The 13,523-nt window shown below is 50.3% G+C and overlaps 1 long non-coding RNA gene across 1 annotated transcript; it reads right to left on the bottom strand.

Annotated features, from left to right (window-relative positions):
• Positions 1-286: 286 nt before the first annotated feature.
• LOC118689645 (uncharacterized) lies at positions 287-13,425 on the bottom strand. Its single transcript, XR_004980660.2, has 3 exons — positions 13,113-13,425; positions 12,895-12,987; positions 287-312 (listed from the first exon to the last, which is right to left on the bottom strand). It is a non-coding gene; the product is annotated as an uncharacterized LOC118689645 (long non-coding RNA).
• Between the last annotated feature and the right edge of the window lie 98 nt (positions 13,426-13,523).

Genomic DNA, 13,523 nt, shown 5'->3' with positions numbered 1-13,523 from the left:
CCCAACTCTGCTCATATTTTCTCTTTTCTCCTGTATTTGAATCCCCGTCCTGCTCATATTTTCCCCCTTTTTTCCCCTGGACAATTCCAATTCCATTTCCAGACCTTGCCCCACACTGAGGGTGTGGCAGGGAGGAGTGACTCTAAGATTTGATTATGAAGCACTCAATTATTTCTCTGAAAGAAATAAAACCTCAGGAGGCAACAACAATCCAGCTGAAGGAACTCCTGGAAAGTTTTTCCACTCATAGGATGCCCAAACCCTTGGAAATTATTAAAAATATTTACCTGGGCTTGAAGACTCAACAGAAGGCTAAAAAAAAAAAAGGAAGAAAGGAAATTATTTAATTATTTCTGGTATGTTCAACCTGTATAAATCAAATTATTTAGCTGATAGAGAACAACTCACTTCAGAAAAATAGATTTCTAAATAATAATTTATTTTAAGAATAAATTTATAAATACATTTATTAAGGAATTATTTAAGAGGAAGCTGAGCACAAATTCCCTGTTCTCCTTCAATTCAGGGACACACTTTTTAAAGGAATCCCAGATCATAACAGGAATTCCTTACAGAATAAAGGAAAAATCAATTTAATCTGAATCTCCAACCCAGCTGTGAGGAAAAAACAAAAACACCACCAGAAAATACTATTTCTGAGCTAGAGAAAGAAAATTGTTCCCTAATAATCCAGGTAGCAGAGCCCCTCTTTGGCCCAAAATTTGGTAACCTGGTTTTTTATAACCTCCACAACCAAATTCTCCCATGAAATCCTGCATTCCCTGTGCCAGTCTTGAATCCCCTGGGGGGAAATTTGCATGTCAGCCATTCAAAGCTCATTTGTTTGGATAATTCAAGCAAATGCTCCCACTCTTTTCAGGCACACAGTAATGAAATGTTTATTTCCAAGGCAGGAAAACTGAATTTTCCCCATGGTGCTCCTGCCACCTCCTGCAAACTCAGATATTGTTTGGCACCATGGATTTTGTTACATTAATTCATGTATAATGCTGTCTTCAAGAAAAAACTTGGATTTTCTGAAGGGTTTTTCTTCTGCTTGCCTCCTTCTCAACTCAGCCTAGTGATGCAGCAAAGCAAAAGCTAAAATTGAAAAAAAATCTGTCTAATTTGAAGCTTTTTATATCAAAAGCTAAAATTGAAAAAAAAATCTGTCTGATTTGAAGCTTTTTATATCAACAGCTAAAACTGAAAAATTCTGTCTGATTTGAAGCTTTTTATATCAAAAGCTAAAACTGAAAAATTCTGTTTGATTTGAAGTTTTTATATCAAAAGCTAAAATTGAAAAAAATTCTGTCTGATTTGAAACTTTTTATATCAAAAGCTAAAATTGAAAAAAATTCTGTCTGATTTGAAACTTTTTATATCAAAAGCTAAAATTGAAAAAAATTCTGTCTGATTTGAAGCTTTTTATATCAAAAGCTAAAACTGAAAAAAATTCTGTCTGATTTGAAGTTTTTATATCAAAAGCTCCTCAAAGTGAGAAGAGACCTTAGGGAATAATTTCCCTTACACATCTGCCTCCCTTTTGTGGGAGTCCCTAGTGTATAAATGAACTCCAAAAGTGTCCAGAATAAGGCAAATGCAGAATATAAACACTGAATTCCTTGTCAGCATCCCATCCATCCCTGCCCCTAGCACTGGGGAGCCATTCCCTGGGTCCCCTTGTCCCCAGTCCCTCTCCAGCTCTCCTGGAGCCCCTCAGGACTCCCACAGAAATTCACATTAATGGGGAAACACCACAAATGTTTTTGCCGATCGTTGCACAACACCAGGGGAAGTTTTGCTCATCACTACACCCAAAAAAGCCTTTATTTGCAAAGATTATCTTAACAAATTCCAGAGTCCAGTACTCCTGATCTGGAGCTGAATATCAGGATCAGCAGCCTGGACTGGTCTTTATTTGGTGTTTTGTTTGTCTGATGAACCTGCATAATTAATAAAATGCAATACATGATCATTAATATAAATTAAGAAAGTCTTAGTGTGTTTATTGCAGCAATCTTTGTTTGGGAACTGTGAGAAATGAATTTGTAGAGAAATCTTAAAGTGTGACCTAACTATTACTTAATTCCAATACACTATAAACATTTCTTAACCTATCAACTTTCATCACACTATATCAAAAACACCTTAAAACCAATAATCTGAGATGACCCCTTGTAAATACTACTATAATCCACCTTTCATAACTCTATTTCTCAAAAATATCTCATCTTTTGTACAAAACCACCCTTTAAAACTTGTTTTTAATTCCATTTCTCTCTCAACAATATCTATCCTATTCCATTTCTAAATCAACATTTCTTATCTCAACATTTACATAAAAATACACACTATGTGAACCTTCTGTCAGACTTGAACATTGCTCTACAAATCCATTTCCCAGAGGAAATCAAATGAATTCAATCTTCCAGGCCAGGAGAAAAGCCACAGAGAGCCTCCCCTCTTCCTCCTGGAATGGGCTGGAACCAGCACCCTGCAGGTGTCCCAAAGCAGGTGCAGGTGGCACTTGGGGACATGGATTCCATGATCTTAAAAAGTCTTTTCCAACCTTAATTCCAGGATGAAAAATTATTCCAGCAATGACTCTGCCCTCCAAGGAACAGAGGTGGATTCAAAGGCCTGAGGAGAATTTATTCTGAGGGATAAAATATTTTCCTTAGTAAACAATCAATTCTGCAAATACCATCTTAGAACTCCTGTTAAATGAAAATTACTGAGGCTTTAGCTCTGATGTAGCTCCAGGTATAAATGCCCCTTTCCAGAGCCCAGGGATATCCCAGATTCCACTGCCAGTGAGTCTCAGTTTAAGAGAAATCATTCCCATTTGAAGCTGAGCACAAATTCCCTGTTCTCCTTCAATTCAGGGACACTTTTTAAAGGAATTCCAAACCACCATGAGAATTCTTCATGGAAAGAAGGAAAAGCCTTTAAAATGTGTTGTTATTGGGAGCCTCTTACACAAATTGACACTCACTTTGCCAAAAAAAACCTCTTTTGCAAACATTCCCTGCTTCCCTGGATAATTTTGGCTGTAACAGAGGAGTTTTGAGGAGGTCTCAGCTGCAAAGCAGTTTTTGGGTTTGTCAGTCAGTAGTGCCAGCCCTGATTTGGTGGTGATCCATGCCCAAGGGGCTGACCCACCTGGGAAGGGCAGTTCTGGGGAAAGGCCTCGATGCACAAGGAAAAGCAGGACACAAAGCAGGGATCAGGGGAGCTCAGGGAGCCACGGCTCACACACCCAGCCCCAAAAGCAGCCTCTGCCTCCCTGCCCCTTTCCCCAGGCTTTGCCAGTGACATCTGCCCTGCCTCTGGACTCTCCTGTCTGCACTTCCTGCCTTTCCAGCCTGGGACGAGCTGCCAATCATGTCCTGCTTCTATTTCTAGCCCTGAGCAGTGTCACACTCCAGCTCATCTTTATTAATGCCCAGCTGCAGCCAAAAGCAGCCCTGACCTCTGGCACCACTCCAGTGCCAGCTGTGCCAGCTGTGCCAGCCCATCCCCAAGGTGACTGGCACCACCTTTCCAGCCTGTCCCTGACTTTCTCCCAGGCCTCTGTGAGTGCCAGCTGTGCTGCAAACACCAGTTTGGGGCTGGACACATGGAGAGCTGGAAAACCCTCCAGGGCCAGGCTGGCAGCACAGAGGGCGAGGGAGCAGCCTCTGCTTGAAGAGCTGTTCCAAGACAAGGCCTGCAAGGCTTGGTCAGCCCCATTCCCTGCCTCCAAGGGATGGTGGCTCTGGCCAGGGGACACCAGATGGCTTTGGGGGCATTTAAAGATGACAACTTCCTGGCACTGGCTAAGGGTGACATCACAGATCCACATTCCTAAGGATGGCATGGCCATGGGACAGGAATTCCTGGGAAAAGGCCACCCCTGTTCTTCAGCGGATCTTCATTTTCTCTCCAGCCATTCCCAGGGAAGCACAGAGCACTTTCTGCCTCAAGGGAACTCACGGGAACAACGAGCTGCCACCTACCAAAGGACAATGGGATCCAAGGCCCGGGAGAGAACAAGACAAGAGAAGGAGGGGATAGAGACAATGCACAGGCAATGCACACTGCAATTGCTCTGGAACTGCACCATCAGCAAAGGTAACACTGAGCAGCCTGCTGTGAGCTCCAAGGAATGAAAATCACCCAGAACTCCCAGCTCATGGACACTGAGCACAACTCCAGTGAGCAAGGACTCCTGCTGCATGGATCCACCGAGGATAATGCCTGGGAATGCTCCAGAGCAGCCTGAGGGGACCCAGCGCTGAGGGCTGCAGGAAACAACCTCAGGCACAGAGGGAAAGGAGACACACTGAGCCCCACAGCAGCAGCACTGCTGCAATGGCACTGCTTGATCCCAGCGGGGTTTCAGGGACCTCAGGAAGGACGGGGCTTCCCAAGGTCAGCGACACTGGCAGCAACAACAGCCAGATCACAGCCAGGGATTCCCAGGATGTGTCCAATAGGATATGGGATGGATGGGATCTATCCCTACCCTCAGGGTGTGGATATGGGACAGATGGACAGATCCCACCCAATCCATCCCCTGGATATGGGACAGATGGACAGATCCCATCCAATCCATCCCCTGGATATGGGACAGATGGACAGATCCCATCCAATCCATCCCCTGGATATGGGATAGATGGACAGATCCCATCCAATCCATCCCCTGGATACGGGACAGATGGACAGATCCCATCCAATCCATTCCCTGGATATGGGACAGATGGACAGATCCCTTCCAATCCATCCCCACGATATGGGATAGATGGACAGATCCCATCCAATCCATTCCCTGGATATGGGACAGATGGACAGATCCCATGCAATCCATTCCCTGGATATGGGATAGATGGACAGATCCCATCCAATCCATTCCCAGGCATGGATATGGGACAGATGGACAGATCCCATCCAATCCATTCCCTGGATATGGGACAGATGGACAGATCCCATCCAATCCATCCCCTGGATATGGGACAGATGGACAGATCCCTTCCAATCCATCCCCACGATATGGGATAGATGGACAGATCCCATCCAATCCATTCCCTGGATATGGGACAGATGGACAGATCCCATGCAATCCATTCCCTGGATATGGGATAGATGGACAGATCCCATCCAATCCATTCCCAGGCATGGATATGGGACAGATGGACAGATCCCATCCAATCCATTCCCTGGATATGGGACAGATCCCATGCAATCCATTCCCAGGCATGGATATGGGATAGATGGACAGATCCCATCCAATCCATTCCCAGGCATGGATATGGGACAGATGGACATGGAACGGGTGCACTGAAGCTGGCCAGTGTCTCTCAGACAGCTGTGACTGCCCAGAGGTGAAGGCAGCAGAGCTGTGTCACCCATGGGAACACCCCCAGTGTTCTCCTAAACATCTGCCTGGACTTTGGGATCTGGCCCGTCCCAGCCCTTGGGATGGCAGTGACACAGCCCCTGAGCTGGCACTGTGACAGTTCACTCAGTTCAGGAGGCAGCAGCCTTGCCCACTTTATTCCAGGCAATGCCCAGGGCTGCAGGGATGGCCAGCTCTGATTCCAGCATGTGGAATGGACTGGGATACTCCAAGTGGGATGCACTGAGCTTTCTCTCCTTCCCCTACAGCAAAACCACCTGCACAGAAGGGACAGGCACTGCACAGTTTCAGTCCTACCCACAAAACTCTTGTCTCTGCCAACACCTTTCACACTGTTTAACAGAACTGATTAATAATGAAACATCTGAAAATTTGCAGAATAATCTGCAGTGTCTACAAGACAAACACACATCCTGTCCAAATTGACTCAGTTATCCTTAATAGCTCCTGAAGTGTTACATAAAACAGTTAAAAACTAGAATTAAATTCTCTGTATATTGACAGCAATATGCCTGACAAGGCCATCAGTTCGTTCAGGTCTTGAACTCTGCAACAGCAAAATATCCCAAAGTTAATGAACTCTCCTGTGAGTTGGGCCTGGAGAAAAGAACTGGGTAAAATAGGGAATAACACCTTTTATTCCAGAGGGAATGGGTCCCTTTCCATAAGAGGAAGGCTGCAGTCCCAGCCTGCCCCTCTCTGTGCGTTGTGGTACAAATTAACTTGTGTTAAAATATTTTAAAAAAGGCCACATTTTTATCTTGGGGAGAAAATAGCAACATTGAAGCAAGGAAAAAAGGAAAACCACTTCTGGTCCTCTTTTCCAGTCCTGCATGTGAACACTTGCACAGCCCAAACTGCAGTGACATCCCTCAAATGGAAGCCTTTACTAACATCCATGGATTTTCACTTTTTTACTTTGGTGGCTACATGAGAAAATTCCTGTCCTTCCAGAAGACAAGGATCAAGAGCAGTGTTAGAGCTCACAGATCCCAAATGTGAACCTCAAAGCCTTGCAGCTTCTACCTCAGCAGAGCTGCCTTGGCCGTTCCCTTCTGAGACTGACCCCTGTATCCAGAGGACTTTTTCCCAATGTTTTTCTTTGGAAGTTTTCAAGACCAGGCTGGAGGCAGCCCTGAGCAAGTCTGGGAGACCTGAGAGCAGAGAAGGTCACACCAGAGACCTCCTGAGCTGCCTCCCACCCCAAACCATCCCACAACGCTGAGTTCTGAGATTCCTGAGAGAGCTGTGCATGTTCAGCCTGGAGAGGAGACCTTAAATCCACCCTGCCATGGCAGGGACACCTCCCACTGTCCCAGGCTGCTCCAGCCTGGCCTTGGGCACTGCCAGGGATCCAGGGGCAGCCGCAGCTGCTCTGGGCACCTGTGCCAGGGCCTGCCCACCCTCCCAGCCAGGAGTTCCTTCCCAATATCCACCTCAATCTGCCCTCTTTCAGCTTCCAGCCATTCCCTGTGTGCTGTCCCTCCAGGCCTTGTCCCCCGTCCCTGTCCAGCTCTCCTGGAGCCCCTTCAGGCCCTGGCAGGGCTCTGAGGTGTCCAGCAGGGACAGGGCAGGACAGACGGGTGACAGTGACATCAGAGTGCCAGGACAGCAGCTGATGCCCCCTGGATCCCTGCACTGAAGGACTCGGGTCCATCCCAGCCCGAAGCCCCTCCCAGGGGAGCCCGGGGCTCTGCAGTTCCTGGGGTGCCGAGGGACAGCGAGGGACAGGAGCTGCTGACAATGGCTTCTGTCCAAGGTGCCACTCCAGAATCCAGGCAGGATTCCCAAGGGATTGGCCTCAGGGAAGTGCTGCTGCTCCAGGCTGAGGAAGCTGCTGGAGGGACAGGAGACAAAGCTCCCTGAAACCTCCCCAGGAGAACTCCCCATTCCAAGAGAATTCTGGAGCACCAGACCACAATGAGAACTCCACCTGCCCTACCTGAAGGACACAATTCCACATTTCCTATTTCTTTGCACTCCAGCATCTTCCTTAACTTCTCGTAATAATCTAAAATATTGTGCCAAGAAAACTGAGATTTTATGGAGTGATTGGATCCTGCTCTAGAATTCCAGAAGCAGACAGCCCCAGTCATATGCCAGGCAGCACAAGGAAACATTCCTATGGACAATTTGTGACGTGAATGGATTAGGAGGGAAATATTAATGCAGCCTGGGGCTTCTGGCCAGGAAAAGGCTCAAAAAGAAACAACTTTACAACAATTCCAGTCTCTGCCTAAATCCCTCTGCTGCGTCAGGAAGGACTTGAAGTCCTGACTGGAAGCCCACAAACATCAGTGTTTTATCACATGTAAAAAATATCCCCAAAACTCTTCCACTATGACAAAAGAACTCAAGGGGTGCACTCTTTTTAAGATTAGAAAGGCACAGTGCCACTGTATCCCTGCAATTCCCTGGGGGAATCCAAGCAGTGCCTATAACCAACCACTTTGGGGTTTATTCCCTCACCAAGGAGGGGAAAATCCAGAATTCCCAGCTCTCCTTTAGGTTCACTGGTACCTCAGTGCAGTATTCCACAAACCCTGCCCAAAATGACACAAAAACCCTAAACTATTTACAGCTAAGATCAAACAAGGAAAAATATGGTTGACTGCTGTCAATCCCTGATTTTAATGGTGATTTAGATCTGTAGGAAACCCGGATTTCATCTATTTTGACCTTGTTCTGTATCCAGGAGCTGCTCAAAACCCCTGACTGTTCAAACAGCTCAATTAGCAAACACATCAGTGATTGTGTGAACTTTCCTGCTGCTTCCTACTACACCTTAGTTCAATAAAAACACTAAGAAAGTGAAAAGGTTACTAAGAACAGTTATCAGGTCACGTATTCCTTCAGCACTCTGTCCTGAAGCTGTTCCAAAACAGAAATCAGAAAGTAATGCTCAAAATATGAAAACACAATCCAGTGACATTCTCAAAGTTGAAAATTCTTCAGCTGAAAGAAGCAGAACATTGAGGAAAAGGGACATTTTTCCAGACAATAGGGATTTATAGATGACTTCTTAAAGCACACCATGCTAATAAACTGATTTTTTGGTTGAAAACAACTAAACTTTCAGAAATTTAAAAACAATAAAGTGCACTCAAAGAAATTAGGTTGAGACATTTAACTGTCCACTGACACCAGAGGAGAGCTCCTGCTCCTTCCCATACCTTCCCAACACCATAAAATGCCAATCCAGCTTTTTAACCCCTCAGAAATTCACTCTGAGGAAGCAAAACTTTAGTTCTTATTTCAGCAAGTCAGAAAATTGAGGAACCTCAGAGGTTCTGGGTGAGAACCACAAGGAGCTGCTCAGCTGCGTGCTGGGGGTTTGGGAGGAGAAGGAATTTTGTTCCAGCCTCAGTCACGGGAAGGGAATCGCGGAACCCTTCGGGCTGGAAAACAGCTCCAGGACCATCCATTCCATCTCCAGGACCATCCACTGCAAGCACTCCCAGCCCTGCCAAGGCCACCACTGCCCCCGTCCCCAAGTGCCACATGCACAGGGGTTTTGACTCCACCCTGCCCTGGGCAGCTGTGCCAGGGCTGCACTGCCCCTTCCACTGCCCCAAATCCACCCTGAGCTGCCTGGCCCGGCCTGGGGCCGCTCCCTCTGCTCCTGTCCCTGTGCCCTGGAGCACAGCCCGACCCTCCTGGCTGTGCCCTCCTGGCAGGAGCTGTCCCCTGAGCCTCCCGGGGACCTGCTGAGTTCCAGCTCCTGTGGGATCTCTCCCTGCTTGCCCTGCAGGAAGCCTTGAGGTTCTCAGCAAGAGGGATCAGCCCATGGAAGCTCAGGGCCATGACACAAAAGCAGCAGGAGGAGCAGGATCTCCCCTTTCAGGACCTGTCAGACCCCCTGAACCCAGAACTAAACCAGCCTGCAGGTCATTCCAAGCTATGCCAAGCAAAAATCAGGGATATTTAGTCCCCAGTGCTCCCATCTCACCTCTGGCCACACACGGCCACCCTCTCACCCACTCCTAATTCACTGAAGAACAACAAAAAAACCCCAAATCCTCATCTGGTTCCCTTCATTTTTGCATGCTCAGTATCTTGGCAAGTGATAGATATCCTGTAGCAGCCTGGCTGGTGCATCCCTTCATGGAACAGAAGGAACAGCAGGAATTGGCACTTCTGGAAATTACAGCAGGTACTGAGCTGCCTCTGTTCAATACAAAAGTCTGACCCCAGCTCCTCCAGTCTGGGATCAGAAGATCTCATTCTCTCACTTACATTTCACTCCAGCACTATAAAGGCTGAATTAACAAAACCCATTCTCTTTCAGCTGCTAATCAAGCTTTTCAGCTCCAACCTTTTCTTCTCAGGAGGCTTTAAAATACTTATTTTGGAGAAAATCTCTGGGTATCAGCATTCCCTCCACCAAAACCACCCTGTAAGCAGCTTAATGCAGGATACTGTAACAGTCACAAAGCTTCAGCTGATCTTAAGTTAGAGATATTTTCTTTCCAGTTTATGCCTGGAACAAACTTCTGACATGCTGGAGTATGAGGAATCACATAAAAGTAAAAAGATCCCTAACACAGGTTATTAATCCCAATTTTAATATATATATTCAAAATCTTTTTTTTTTCCCTTTGTCTGTCCTGTATTCAAATTGCTTCTGCAAAAGTGAAGCAGCACTTTTAGTGAATTTAGTTTCACTTTCTGGCCTCCAGCCCTGCTTTCTGAAGAGCCTTCCTCTGCAACCCAACAAGTTCCAGAGCCACACTGGGCTTGGAGGGCTGTGCCTGTCACTGATCCTCTGCAACACAGGATCTAGGATGGCTGCTGAGGGCAGGAGGAGCTCCTGTGCACCCCCAAACAGCAGCACAAGGATCTAGGATGGCTGCTGAGGGCAGGAGGAGCTCCTGTGCACCCCCAAACAGCAGCACAAGGATCTAGGATGGCTGCTGAGGGCAGGATGAGCTCCTGTGCACCCTCAAACAGCAGCACAAAGTTCTAGGATGGGTGCTGAGGGCAGGAGGAGCTCCTGTGCACCCCCAAACAGCAGCACAAGGATCTAGGATGGCTGCTGAGGGCAGGAATCACCAGCCTGCCACCTTCCCATCCACACTTTGGTGATCTGTAGTCCGTCCAGACCCGTGGCTGCCACCAGAGCTACGAGGAAATGCCATGCTAAGGAGAATTCCCACTCTGCTCCCTGTGGATTTCCTAAATTCATGAAATCCTGGCATCTTTGGGCTGGAAATAACCCTAAAGACCATCCAGTTCCAGCTCTGCCCGGGGCAGGGACACAAACTGAGCTGGAAACTGTATCCAAGACCTTAAATCGCTCTGAGTATCAATTTTTTGAAATCATTACTGTTTCCCCATAGAGATGCAACAGTTGCCTGGGGATGAACTCGAGGTTCTGCAGCTCCTGAACTCATCCACAGGCGGATCAAACGCTGGCCCTGCCCCTTCACCCCAAACAGCACAAGGAATTCACCTCCAAAGAAGCCAAGATTAAAGCCCTGAGTGCAGTATTGAGCCCTCAGCCACAGGAACCGCATCCAAAAGGGCAAAGTCAAAGGCGGCCAGCCCCACATCCCGGCGGGATCTCCCTGCCCCGGGGCTGGCACTGCTGGGACAGCGAGTAGGGAGTGACCCCAGCTCAGCCCCACAGCACACAGAGGGACTGCCACAGGATATTGGGGTTAATTCACGGAAAAATGGACAAAAACTCCAGCCAAACAACCCCAATACTCTGATGGCCACAGCAAAGCTGTCTCTCCAGCTTTGTAGAAGCGGGTTTAAAACCCACAGTTTTTGGGATCGGACCTGTGATTCCCTCTGGAGATACAAAACCACCCAGGCAGGTTCTTAGAACTTCTAAGATTAGCTCAGGACGTGTTGTCCCAACAACAGGAAGACTGCTCCATTAAAGGTTGGTTTGGAAGGAAAAGAGAAAGCAATTTAAGGGGAAAACCCCATACATGCAGGAATTTCAAGGGGAGAAGCTCCATCTGTAAAATCTAAAATCTGGACACTTCCAGCTCGCCCTGGGAGCAACACCTGTCCCACAAATTTTACTTTTCCAAAGCATACTTTTCAAATTTCCATTTCTAATACATTTGTCAACACTGCTGGAGCAGCAAACAGCCCCGAGATTGGGATCTGGGCATAATTCGAGGAAAACTTCATGGAATATCCATTCATCAGTCCCCACTCCCCTCCCAAAAGGGAAAGAGCTGATCCAACTGGGACGGGCCAATCCAGCCCCCAGCAACCCAACCCTGCGATAAAGAGGCTTTTTTCCCATTTCCCCATTATTTCCCTATCATTATCATATTACATCCCGCAACACAACTCTCATTATCCCCAAATAACCCCCCCACTCCCCGCAAATCCTGGGAATTCCACCAGAAGGATTTCCCGGGCTACCTTTTAAGCAATTTCCCTTTGTTTTAACGATTACAAAAAAGATATTTAAAGGAAATAAAGCGACGGTTTAGCATATGCGGTCCTATAAAAACCGGGAGGCGCCGCGCTCGGTCCCGCCCGCTCCCCTCAGGCGCCTTCAGCCCCCGGGACGGCCCCGAACGGGAGCGGGCGGCTCCCTGAGGGGAACGGGCGGGACCGCCGGTGCCCGCGGGCCTCCGCTCCCCGCAACAAACTTGCGGAGCCGCGCAACAAGTTCCCGGGCAGGCCTTCGCCGCTCTCACCTCAGCCATGGTCGCTGGTATTCCCGGGAAGGGGTCACATCGCCGGGAAGCGCCGCCGGGTCCCGGGGGGAGCGGCGGGAGCAGCGGGGACGGGACCGGGAGCGGCGGCGGGGCGGGAGGGGCGTGGCCGCGTTACGCACGACGTCACCGCGCACCGCGGGAAGCGGGCAGGGCGCGTGCGGCGGCTGTCAGTCAGGGAAGGCCACGCCTATCTGCGCCTGTCAGTCAACGGGGGACACGCCCACTCGCAAGTAATTTAGCGCTGGTTCAACCTGTCAGTCAGGGCGGAGGATACGCCCCCTTCCTGTCACTTGGGCGATTGGCCACGCCCTCGCCTGTCACGCAACGCACAGGCAAGGCCCCATCTGTCACTCAAAGTCTAAGGCCACCTCCTTACACGTCAATCAAAGCGCACACCGCTCCCCACCGCCCGGCACTCAACGCACACGCCACGCCCCCTCGTGTGTCACGATGCCACAAGCCCCGCCTGTCACTCAAAACGCGAGGCCACGCCCCTACCCCGCCGAGGCGCGGCCGCCGCGGCCCCTCATGCCCATATATGTCATTCGGCACACGCCACGCCCCCTCACGTGTCATTCTACGAGCAGGCCGCGCCCTCTCACCTGGCAATCACGAGGAGGCCACGCCCCCTCTGAGCTCATTCAATGCCCGGGCCCCGCCCCGGCCGGTGCTCCGTGCTGAGGTTCCCGCTCTCCGCTGCCCCTCACGGCCCCCGAGTGCCCCCGGCCTCGCCCGCCGTCGCCACCGCCTCCGCATCATCGCCCTGCTCCCCCTCCCCAGCCTGGTCGCGGCCGCCGTACTCACGCGGGGAGCCGCAGAGGCGCGGGGGGTGTCTCATCGGCCGTGAGGCGAACGGGGGGTCCTCGGGGAACGGGGGCTCTTGCTAGGCGTGAGGCTCTTGGGTGACACAATAACAGCTCGAGGTTACACACAACACCCGAAACACCACCCCGAATAAACAGAACAAAGATCCGGGCCCGGCGGTCGTTCACCGTGTCCTCCGTGCAGCCCCGGTGCCTCACCTGCCCGGCTCAGCGCTGTCCCCGGGCCGGCGCGGGGCAGCGCCCGGCGCGCCCGTCGGGCATCGCGGCCGTCTCACAGCGAGGACACCGCGGCCTCGGCCGTGCCCCTGCAGAGGCGCGCGGCTCACGCGCGCCAGGCGCCTCCGCCCAGGAGCCGCATCCCCGACCCTCACACGGTCCCCACGGGCGGTGCCGAAAGACCCGGCGGGCGCGACTTTGCTGACTCAGGGGTGAATCCCCCGCGAGCGAGACGCCGCAGCCCCGCGGGAAGGCCGAGCGGCCGGTGGGGCGGTGTCGCGGCGGGCGCGGGCAGCGCCGGTTCGGTGACACGGGGCGGGGGCGGGACCCGAACCGGGGCCGGGGACGGCCCGGGGCTGAGGCCGCGAGCACAGCGCGGCCCGCGCGCCGCAC

Source organism: Molothrus ater, chromosome 9 (assembly GCF_012460135.2).
Source record: "Molothrus ater isolate BHLD 08-10-18 breed brown headed cowbird chromosome 9, BPBGC_Mater_1.1, whole genome shotgun sequence".
Taxonomy (NCBI): domain Eukaryota; kingdom Metazoa; phylum Chordata; class Aves; order Passeriformes; family Icteridae; genus Molothrus; species Molothrus ater.
Note: the sequence above shows the minus strand (reverse complement) of the source record. Positions and strands in the feature narration are given on the sequence as shown.